The sequence below is a fragment of the Bidens hawaiensis genome, unplaced genomic scaffold (assembly GCF_021521415.1).
Source record: "Bidens hawaiensis isolate Kalapana, Puna unplaced genomic scaffold, B.hawaiensis_p1.1 tig00028313_1, whole genome shotgun sequence".
Lineage (NCBI taxonomy): Eukaryota > Viridiplantae > Streptophyta > Magnoliopsida > Asterales > Asteraceae > Bidens > Bidens hawaiensis.
The window spans coordinates 267,585-278,594 of record NW_027494622.1 but is presented as its reverse complement, the minus strand read 5'-3'; the positions used below and the strand labels follow the sequence as shown (position 1 = coordinate 278,594).

Genomic DNA, 11,010 nt, shown 5'->3' with positions numbered 1-11,010 from the left:
TCGAAGTCCGTGGAAACATCGTCATGGGTCAGGTCAGATTCATTTCACGTTTCTACATTATGTTTGTATATAAAATTAGAGATATTTTTAAATATATAAAAACAAAATAACTAACAAATTATAAACCTAATCACAAGACAGGCTCGAGCTCTTCTTATTTATGGAGAATTTTTAACTTATTTTTTTTATTCAAACGTATAAATTGCAACAAGGATTTGAAAGTACGAAACTTTTAATACGATAATAATTGATATAGACACGAATAATATGATAATTATTGATTCTCTAGACTCTAGCTAGTTAGTTTGTCTTTTTAATAATTTTTGTTTTTAAAAGTTATAAAATAATGATTTGAAAAAAAATATGCAAAACTCGTCATCAGATTAGGGCTGTCCAAACCGCTTGCCGCTCGGCGATCGTTCATCGCTCACTCGAAAAATGCTCGTTCGATTTCCGCTCGATTTGGAAATGAGCCGATCGGATCGGTTCGATTTGAAAACAAGCCAAGCACGAGCAAAGCTTCGATCGGTTCGGTTCGGTTCGGTTTGGTTTGCTTGAATTATTTTTTTAATTTAAAATTTATATATAATATGTGTTTATATAAAAATATACAAAATTTTAAGGATCTTTAAATTTCCCACTTTTGTGTTGACTTCAAAGTTAATTTTAAACTCTAGCCACTTGCTCAATACTATCACAATTCCACTTTTCCATAAAGTTTCCTGTCATTCTGTCGTTCAGTACTTCGGTTATACATTTGAAAAACTAGCTACTAGTTCTCATCACACTTGATACATGAACTATTTTTTCTATTGTTAGGAAAAAATATAGAGCATGTATCTTCGTTGAACTTATTATGTATATTTTATTGCTAACTTTGAGTTTTAGACATTTTAGAGTTTGAACTTTATAGATTATTTTAGTTGAAAATTTTGAATTAATGACATTTTAGAGTTTTAGAATTTTAAAATTGAAAACTTTATACGAAACCAAGCATAACCTACACGTGACGGGCCTATTAAGTTTGAATTTTTAGGAATTCTTGAGAGATGAACGTGCCCCTTAAAGATTTGTATACTTTACCTATGTTGGAAGTAATTTCCAACTTAATAGGCCCGTCACGTGTAGGTGACCGGTTGGTCGACCTATAGTGTCCATGTGATTCATTATTATGTAATGGATATATATGAGGTTACAATTAGGGTTTATTATATTTCGTAATGTCTTGGTTAGCAAGTTGGGTTAGTCTATATAAACTAATGCATGGTTAGACATTAGAGATTGTGGTGTGAGGTGTAACTGTGTTAGTGTTCATCTAGAGACACACACGAGATATAACCGAGTTAGGGTTCATCTAGATGCAACCGAGTTAGGGTTCATCAAGATCAGTTAAACCGAGTTAGCGTTTGAGAGTTTGTAATCAGTTTTTTGAGTTATATTTTCTTATTAATGTAAACGAGAGTTATTCATTTAATTCGTGTTTGATTATCGATCTGAGACTTAAACATTGTTTATACAAATTACAAAAGAGCAGCATATTAAAAGCTTCAGGTGTATATAAAGTAAAAGCCGGCCAGTAGTGTAATTAAAGTATTAGACAGACATCACTGTTAGTTTTTAATTTATTTATAAAATCAAATTTTGGGTGTATAAGAAATGGAGAATGTATCATGACCCTGAATGACCGAGTGACCGGCAAACACCCCAAATATTTATAAACAACGGCTGGGAATGAAACCGGACGGTTTTATTCACATGCAAACCAGGGATCTATAATTCCACCGGTCATACCGTCCAACAGTGTGGGGTGGTTATTTTGTTTGTTATTTATAATATATGGTTCTAAGTAATCAGAACTTAATTATAGATAAGTTTTTGAATAAAAACATTAGTTATACAAAAAACTATATACAGACACTTTTACAAAACGTATTTTGTTTTCTTATATAAAACTAACATGCTTTCGTTAATAAGAATATGAATAAAATAATAAACGTAACTAATTAAATGTTACTAAGGGTGTAAATAGGTCGTGCTCGAGTTCATCAAAGCTAGAACTCGTCTCGTTTAACTTATGAGGGCTTAAGTTTGACTATTTCGAGTAAAGTTTGAGCTCGGATCATTTGCAGTTTTTCGAACTTAAGCTTAACATGGCCTAATTCTTTTATTATAAACAAAATAGTTTATATATATTTATGATTATGATATAACAATAGTATGTTTGTTTAGACTTATGAGCCTACCTGAGCTCAATAAATGAAGCTCGAGCTTAAATTAATTTATCAAACAAACTTATTTGTAGGTACACACTCATTTATTAATATTCTTAATTTTCGGTTAGAGCTCTTTTGAGCTCTGCACCATTTGAGCTTTTAGAAATCCAATGAGCACACAAGCGGTTTTGCTCCTCTACACCACAAATGCTATTATCCATTTAATTAACAATACTAGCAATTTTATAACTTGAGCATATAAACAAAAGTGGCAAAAACTAGGATTGAAAATAAGATTAAATCTCATATAAGAACACTATACTTATAATTTTTTATTAGATCATTCTCAAAAAAGTATTTTACAAACTCAACCACATCACAAGTTGTTACTATAACCAAAAAAGAAATGATAATTTTGTAAGATGAGTTGAAAAGTGTAAAAACAAACAATTGCTTCTAAAAGAGGGCAAACAAAAACTCCCAAATTTGTATCCCCACCTCCTCTCCTTTTCAGACCCGGTGATGCCCCCTTTACCCTCTTTATAACATCCTCGGCCCCATTCTTTAATTTTGATTTCTAATATGGTAATTTGTGTTTCATTTATATGGCATATCATTTTCAAACTTCGGTCGTGTGTTTTCACATGATGGTTTGCGTGTAACTCATGATGTCTTCTTGTGTAATCGACTGATAAAATGCTAGAATCCAACTCCAAGAAAGTGTTCAGAAAAATACCTGTAGCGTATGATGAACCATGCATGTGCATAACCCAAAACTAACTTTACAAAATCAAATCTTGACACAATTTACCTAGTTCCCTATATATAGTATTCACTAAGAAACAATTATGAGTTTAACTAACACATCATTATACTTATAGAGCTCAGGGAGTTGAGTTGAGAAAGACCCAAACTTACATCTGATGGTAAGATTAGACATGATTTATTAGAGTTACATCTCTCTGAGGACGTGGACCGGGATAGAACTTCGGTGTAGACGTAGGATTAGGATTGAGAAACTTTAGGGAAGGTTACATTTTTGGCGGCCTTTGATTGTCGTTGTCTACTAGTCTTTTTGTCTATATTTTGTTTTAATTATGATGTTATCGCTAGTATGTTGTTAGAGCCGATGGTTTCACTAGAAACAACATCTCTATTTCTTAGGGTGGAGATATGGTTTGCGTACATTCCACCCTCTTCGTACCCTACCAGTAGCTATTGGTAGGATTTTTACAGGGTATTATTGTAATTGTTGTTTTATCATTATGCTTATAATATAATCGGACTCGCAAATTTAAAATTTTTAAACCTTAGAATCTAAATGGCTTTCATGTACTAAACAGATAAACTGCTACCATTTATACTGGCACCTAATCACACAATACACATTTTTGGTCAAAATTGTTATGTATATACAGAGGACTTGTGTAATATTTCACACGTAGCATGTCATCTAACAAGCTAGTATGTTATGTCACCCAAAGAATTAAGAAATTGTTAAACTTGGTAACACGTGATCAAATCTGACATGTACACAAAGGATTATTTGGGTCACGTTTGATTATTTTCTAGTTGGTAATTTTAGTGTTATTAGCATATATTTTAGTGTATTGGGTTAACTTGTCGACCGAGATAATAACATCAGTGATTAATCGAGTTAGGTGACATGAGAGTGCCGCCTCGTTTAACAGTTAACACTAATGTTATTTGGGCCTTGTATTGGATATTTGTATTTGGTTTAACTGTTTAAGTGACTAGTTTACTTGAGCTTAATTATATTGCTAAGTGGGCTTCTAATTAATTCTGGGCTCATAGTGGTAATGTGTTAAGTATTTTAGATCGATGGAATATTCCAAAGTCGTCTCTCTATCTCAAAATGGTATGACACAAGAAAAAGAGCGACGATTACATATCGTCGTCGTCGTCGTCGTCATCATCATCATCGATATTCACATATTCATTAAATCTCAATTCCAAATTCAGTATTTCCGTCTAATACAATAATCATTTTATGTAACCCATAATTAGGTTGATCTTATAGTGATTCACGATTTAGATATTGATCCAGGTTTGCTTAATTTGGTGTCAAGACTGCAAATATATACAACATTATCTTGATTTCAGAATACTTATTGGGAATCTTCGAGTACTAAATACATTGCTAAAAAATGAAATAGTAAATACTTTCAGTCTTTACTTCACGCATCAAATAAATTATTTTAGAGTTGAATATTTTAATACCGCTTTGCTAGCCTGCATAAAAATTACAAAAATATAAGTATATTAGAAACAAATATGATGATTTTATAAATTTCATATAAATAGTACTAACAACTTAAAGATCGACCATTACCTCCTTCTCCCAATCGCAACGAATGGTCATGATCCCTAATATGACCGTCTGTAACGCAGTTCCACCAAAAATCATTCCACCCCATATTCCCTGTTGATCAATATTTCCACAACATTAAACTGATTTTAACATTTACATAAAAAAAATATATATAATTTTATAAAATGTTGCAAGCTGGTTTTATGATAAAACTGAATGAAATATTATAAAAAAAGATGTATAAGATCCATACCCCAACACCAAGATGTAAGACCAAGCCCAATACAACTCCAAGAGGTAGTCCGACCAAGTAGTACGAGCCCAAATTAATATATGCAACCCATGATTGCCATCCAGAACCTACTGCGACCCCTGTACAAGTAGGCACATATGTTGTTAATAAAAACGTTGAAAATTTAAAATTTGAGGGTCAAAAATAAAAAGAGGCAACATCATTAAATCCTTGTACTTCTAGGGTTGGTGACCAACCAGTGATAAAGACAAAGTCTCTTAAACACTCAAAAATCTTGGGTTCGAGTTTTATAAAAGAGAATAAAAAATATATATATTGTCTTTCAAAAAAAGAAATATATAATCCCAATTGATAGAAAGTTGGATTGCCATAGCTCAACAATCCATATTTTCTATTGTTACATCATGTTTTTGTTTTCGAATCTATGCTTATCATCTTTTTAACATACTAAAGTGTTTTAATATTAATAGGCACATATCTTAATAAAAACTTTGAAATTTGAGGGTCAAAACTGAAAAAGAAGCAACATCATTAAATATTGGAATATTGGATTTTAATAATCCCTATTGAATGGTACTGGCTGATAAAAAGATACGAGTCGATTAGTGTAAAACTTAGTTCGAAACAGTGCTTCTAAATGACGAAGCAATGCTTCAATTCGGGTGTTTGAACTTACAATTAACCAAAATCAAGTCGTTTAGATCATTGTTTGGAGCTAAGTTTTATATCATTCGGCTCGTATCTTCCTTCCGATTAATAGCCCTAAAAAGTTAGTTTGACAATTCGGAAAAAAGTATAACGTCGTTAAGTCCTTTTTAACGGGGGACCATTGGGGGCCAACTTTTTTGAATTTGGGACCGCCAGTGGCGATAAAATGAATAGGGATTATTATCGGCCAATACCATTCAATATGGATTATTAAAATCCAATATTCCTTAAATATTAAATCCCTGTTACTTCTAGGGAATAAAGTCTTTAAACACTCAAATATCCTGAATTTGAGTCATTAAAAGGGAAAAAAAGAAAAATAAATTTGTCTTTTGAAAAAGAAATATATAATCCCAACTAATAAAAAGTTGGATTGTCATAGGGTCAGCAATCCATATTTTCTAATTTCTATTGTCAAAATTGACACAAACTTCTAACTATAATGTATCATTACTTTGGTGGTGTGGTCAGGAGGTTTTCCTTAAGGTTTCTTTTTGGGGTCCCAAGTTCAAATTCTAGCTCACATGCATGATCAGAAATATGGGCAGCACCACTGTAAGATGTATTCAAACTTAGGTAATTAATGCGGCATGGCAAGTGTTTTGATCTTTTTGGAGAGACACCATTGTCACTACAGCATGCGACGTTTATAAACAAAAAGGTTGAAAAATACAATTTATTAAGGATGTTCCAATTCAACTTATGCTAAAAGTCTAAAATAGCATAAAGTTCCTTCACTTTCTTGTTAGGCTTAGAATGTTATATACTACGTTATTATAGAAAATATATTGTGTCACTCGAACATCCGATGCATATATATATATATATATATATATATATATATATATATAACACATTAAAAGCAATTAGCCAGTGTTATATATTATATACAAGGTGGTTTTTCAAGAGTTTACCAGAGAACCGGTTGAACACTGTTAAGAAGGATTGTAAAAGCTAACAGCCATGCCATGTTGTCAACCGCATCAAGAACAACTGAGCTCGACGAAAATATTAGGGCGAACTTGTCATGAAATGCAACTATTAATACACAGAATACAACCCCGATGATGGTCGAATGCAATACTGCCACAAATGTTGCATATTTCGCCCCATTACCATTACCAGCACCGAGCTCGTTGGATACTCTTACTCTGTAAAACACAAGAATAGCAAGTTCTAGTTTTGTTCATATCGTATTCTAAGTGCATACAATGTGTAGACATGAAGTAACATTGTTGCGAACAAAACCTTACCCAATGCCTGCGAAAAAGGCAAGAGGAATCATCATTTCCCAACCATTGATGTTCATACTGCATATGTTTCCAAAACAATGAAAAGGTATTTAGTCTCTTCAATTAATGGTCATATGTGACATATTTCAATTATTTGTTAATTAACTTCGTACAACTTTAACAAGACAAGGAACTAATACCAAATCGATACAGCATCCACAGCAATGGTTGCATTATTTAGAAACGCCGTCATTAGTATCAGTACTCGATAGTACCAGTTCTCCAAACTGCAAAAGGATACCGTGTTACTAAAGGAAGCATATCAATGCGTTATATATATAGATAATACGTTTAGCCTCCCCTTTTATTTATATGTTTATAACAATGAGATTAACTATTTATAACAATGGACAGAAAAAAAAAACAATCATACTTGACTGGTTTAACCCAAACTCATTTTGACTCAATCCGGCTATCTTGCCACAATGAATATGCATAATTTGAAAATTAGGAAAGAGTTATACCAAAGCATGACACCTGAAGCAGCCGAGAGTTTCACGAACTCCCACAATCCGGAAAACGCTTGCATAGAGAAGCCATTCCATGTCAAAGGACACCCTCCCAAAGCCGTATACGAAAACAAACAAACGAAATTCAACCACCACGAAATATCCAAAGCAACCACCGTCCCCACAATCCCGAACCCAAATACATTCATAAAGAGCCAAGTAAGCAAGACATGAATCCCGAGAATCACCAATGAAACCCATGCCAATATGGGAGTCTTGGTTTGGCTTTGCAAAAACCGTTGCACCGGGAACAAAAATGCAAATGAGAAGTGTTGCGGGATTAGCCAAATAGCGGCTAGTCCGGATAATTCAGCTACCTCGTCAGATTGACCTAATAACTTTAAGATCGGGGTGGCGTATATGTAGAATGGCAATGTGACTACAACATACTAATAGAACGATCCACGACCTTTGCATGTATATCCCAATCATGTTGTACCTTTTGGCCCCGAATGCTTGTCCGCACAACGTCTCCAGCGCGCTAGCCATTCCGAGCTACAAAAGCTTGCGAGGCTTTAATGTATAAACATCGTCTTAGTAGCAAACTATCACATGTGTTTTTTACCTTTTTATCAATAAAAAATAAGATACATAAAAGGGAAACTTCACCAGTCACCAGTAATCATGTTTAAATGTTTAGCTATAATTATTTGAAGTATTTTTTATACTTTAGAGTCACTAAAACTCACATGAGGTATTCGCATTATATTTAATTATTTTATAAATGTTAAAGTGGGACAAATGAAATATGTACAAATCTTGGTTATTAACAATTAAGTGATTATTGTTTTTTTTTTCAATTAACTTGAAGTAGAAGATAATAGTATATTAAAAATCAATAAACGATATCCTAAGTTTTATAATTGTTAAACTTTAATTAAACTAAAAAATCAATAAATAGTAAAACAATCCATATATATTTCATGTGTTTACTTAATTAATTTTAAATTAGTTTAATATTTTTAAAGAAGATCATATTGATTTGGGCTTCTAACAAAAGTTGATTGACTTTAGTTAAAGAAAAACTAAAAATATAAATAATGTAAACACCACATGTGAAGGCATTAAGTTCATAAATCCGTATTCGATTTGAATCAATAAGCAATCAAAGAAGGGCCAGCTAGTACCTACTCAATGCAATTAATTTGTAATAGATTATTAAAATCTAAAATAGTTAAAAAAATGTTATTGGAATTGATTGATTGATTGATATGCTCAGATTTAATGTTCAACGGCTTTGATCATGTCATGACCTACTTTAATCAAACACGTGAATGACATGAACAATTTTAAACATAATTTTCGCCCCGTAAATGAATCGTACTATACATAAACTGTCCGTATACCGTTTGATTGAAAGTTTGTTTATGTTCATCCGTTTAATAAATGAACGAACATGAACAAGGAATTTTGTTTGGTAAGCTTAACGGACGAACATGAACAAATGTCATGTTCTTCAATTGTGTTTGTGAGCGTTCGATAATGTGTTCCTATAGGTTCGTTCGTTAATGTTTGTTTATGTTCCTCCGGTTACGTTCGTTTATGTCTAGGATTGTCATAACATGTCAGATACGACACGATAAGACACCAGTGGCGAAGGTTCTCAAGGGCCCGGGGTGGCCCCGGCCTCCCTGTTTTTTTACGCAGCAGTGTAAATTTACCCGTTTTCGTCCTAAAATTTTTATACGTTGTGTAAATTTAGTCGTTTCGGCCGAAATTTTTATACGTAGTGTAAAATTTAGCCGTTTTCGGTCGAAATTTTTATATGTAGTGTAAAATTTATCTGTTTTCGGTCGAAAATTTTAATACGCAGTGTAAATTTTAGCCGTTTTCGGGCGAAATTTTTTATACGTAGTGTAAATTTAGCCGTTTTCGGTCGAAATTTTTATACGTAGTGTAAATTTTAGCCGTTTTCGGGCGAAATGTTTTATACGTAGAGTAAATTTAGCCATTTTTGGCCGAAAATTTGAGCCCGTCCGCCTTCATTTGTGAAATTTTTTATACATTTTGAGTCCGGCCCCCTCGGTGTCTTAGTCCAAGCTTCGCCACTGTAAGACACGATGATCTGTAACACTAAACACAAACACGACATGATAACTAATCGTGTCATTTTTCTAAACACGAACCTTTTTAGTAACAGGTTAAAATGTAAAGACTTTTTAAATGACCTGTTTAAAGACACAATAAATAATATATGTGTAATGAAATTAAAAGTTTCAAAGGGAAAACAAAAATGTTAATTAATACATAATACATAACATATTTGAACTAACAAACCACAAATCCATAACATATTTAAAACAAAAATCCATAGAAGAAATCATAAATTCATAACATCCATTAAAAAGATATCGGGTTTTGACGAATAGTAATGAAACGTCGTCTGTAAGTGTGACTTTTGGTTTAGGAATTTAGGAGTGTATATTACACTTTAAAAAAAAATAAAATTCTAAACAGGTTATTAATTATAGGTTAACGAAGATAAACATGTCTTAAATAGATTGACCTGTTTAAGACACAAAACTGTTAAGCATAAACTCAAACATATTAAAACTCATGCTCTGTAGTGTTAACAAGTCCATGTCTTAAAACAAGCATATTCTTAATCATTTATGTTTGTTTGGTAAGAGTATAAATAATCAGTCCAAAAACCTAAATGAATGAATATAATTAATGATGTAAACTTAAGTCATCTTGATTATGTAAATTCCACTATCAGTTCTGAAAGTAGTTATAACTAATCAAATTAAAAATACGTTCAAAAGAATTTAGTTGGTGAAAAACAGTTGAAACCGAAGTAATTATTTAAAATCAAAATTTTGAACAATTCTTATTATCATGAATATATGAGTATTATTATGGATAAGTTTTTAGTGGTGTAAAAACAATTAACCTCATATTAAGGAAACGAATAAAACATACAAGGAGTCCGAAGTTGAAGCCAACGATGACGCCGGTGGAGATGGTGATGGCGGCAAGCTCCACGTCACCGAGGTGGCCGGCGAAGGCTTGAGTAACAACGTTCATGGAGAAAGAGGCTACACGGCTGAAGATGGAGGGACCAACTATGTACCAAAGCTTCTTTGATTCAACCCAGAATCTTGATTTAGTGTTTCCGGCAGCCGGTGCATGTAATAATAATCCATGGTTCACTTCTTCGATGGTGTCCATCCTCACCAATATAATTAATAAAGTTTTACCAATATAAAATGAAGTTTAGTGGAATAGATGTTACGTATGAAAGGCTAAAGTTGCCCATTTTGTACACTGGTGGTTAACACCGATCTCATCTTCCAGCTTCTAGAAATGTTTTTTTGAGGTAAATATACAACCAGCAAATTAATTAATACACGTACCAACTGTTATTTCTTTTTCTTTTTTTTCTGATTTGTAGTATATTTTTGTTTTTCTATCTATATTTTTTTCCTTTTAAACTAACCCGTTATTTTCCTTTTTAATCAACTCAATATAATCGGTCAAGGGTGACGGCATGATAAAACTTTTTGCTGTTTTCTCTTTTCCTTTTTTTTTATATTGTAAGGGAAATATTTTTTTAATCTACATATTTGATGAATAAGTTTGCCAAAGAACTTGGCTACAAGACACCTCCGACGGCGTTAGTGATCCGACGGTGTTCGTGAAATGCATCGCTCAATGAATAAAAGTTGTTATAAAGGTAACTGATTGATCTTCTTCGAAAGCT

At 32.6% G+C, this 11,010-nt stretch overlaps 1 pseudogene across 1 annotated transcript; it reads right to left on the bottom strand.

Moving 5' to 3' along the window:
* Positions 1-4,122: 4,122 nt before the first annotated feature.
* Positions 4,123-10,585, bottom strand: LOC143576833 (protein DETOXIFICATION 27-like; annotated as a pseudogene). The gene is made up of 8 exons (XR_013143004.1): positions 10,230-10,585; positions 7,263-7,802; positions 6,939-7,025; positions 6,760-6,816; positions 6,422-6,657; positions 4,799-4,920; positions 4,567-4,656; positions 4,123-4,466 (listed from the first exon to the last, which is right to left on the bottom strand). The product of XR_013143004.1 is annotated as a protein DETOXIFICATION 27-like (transcript).
* Between the last annotated feature and the right edge of the window lie 425 nt (positions 10,586-11,010).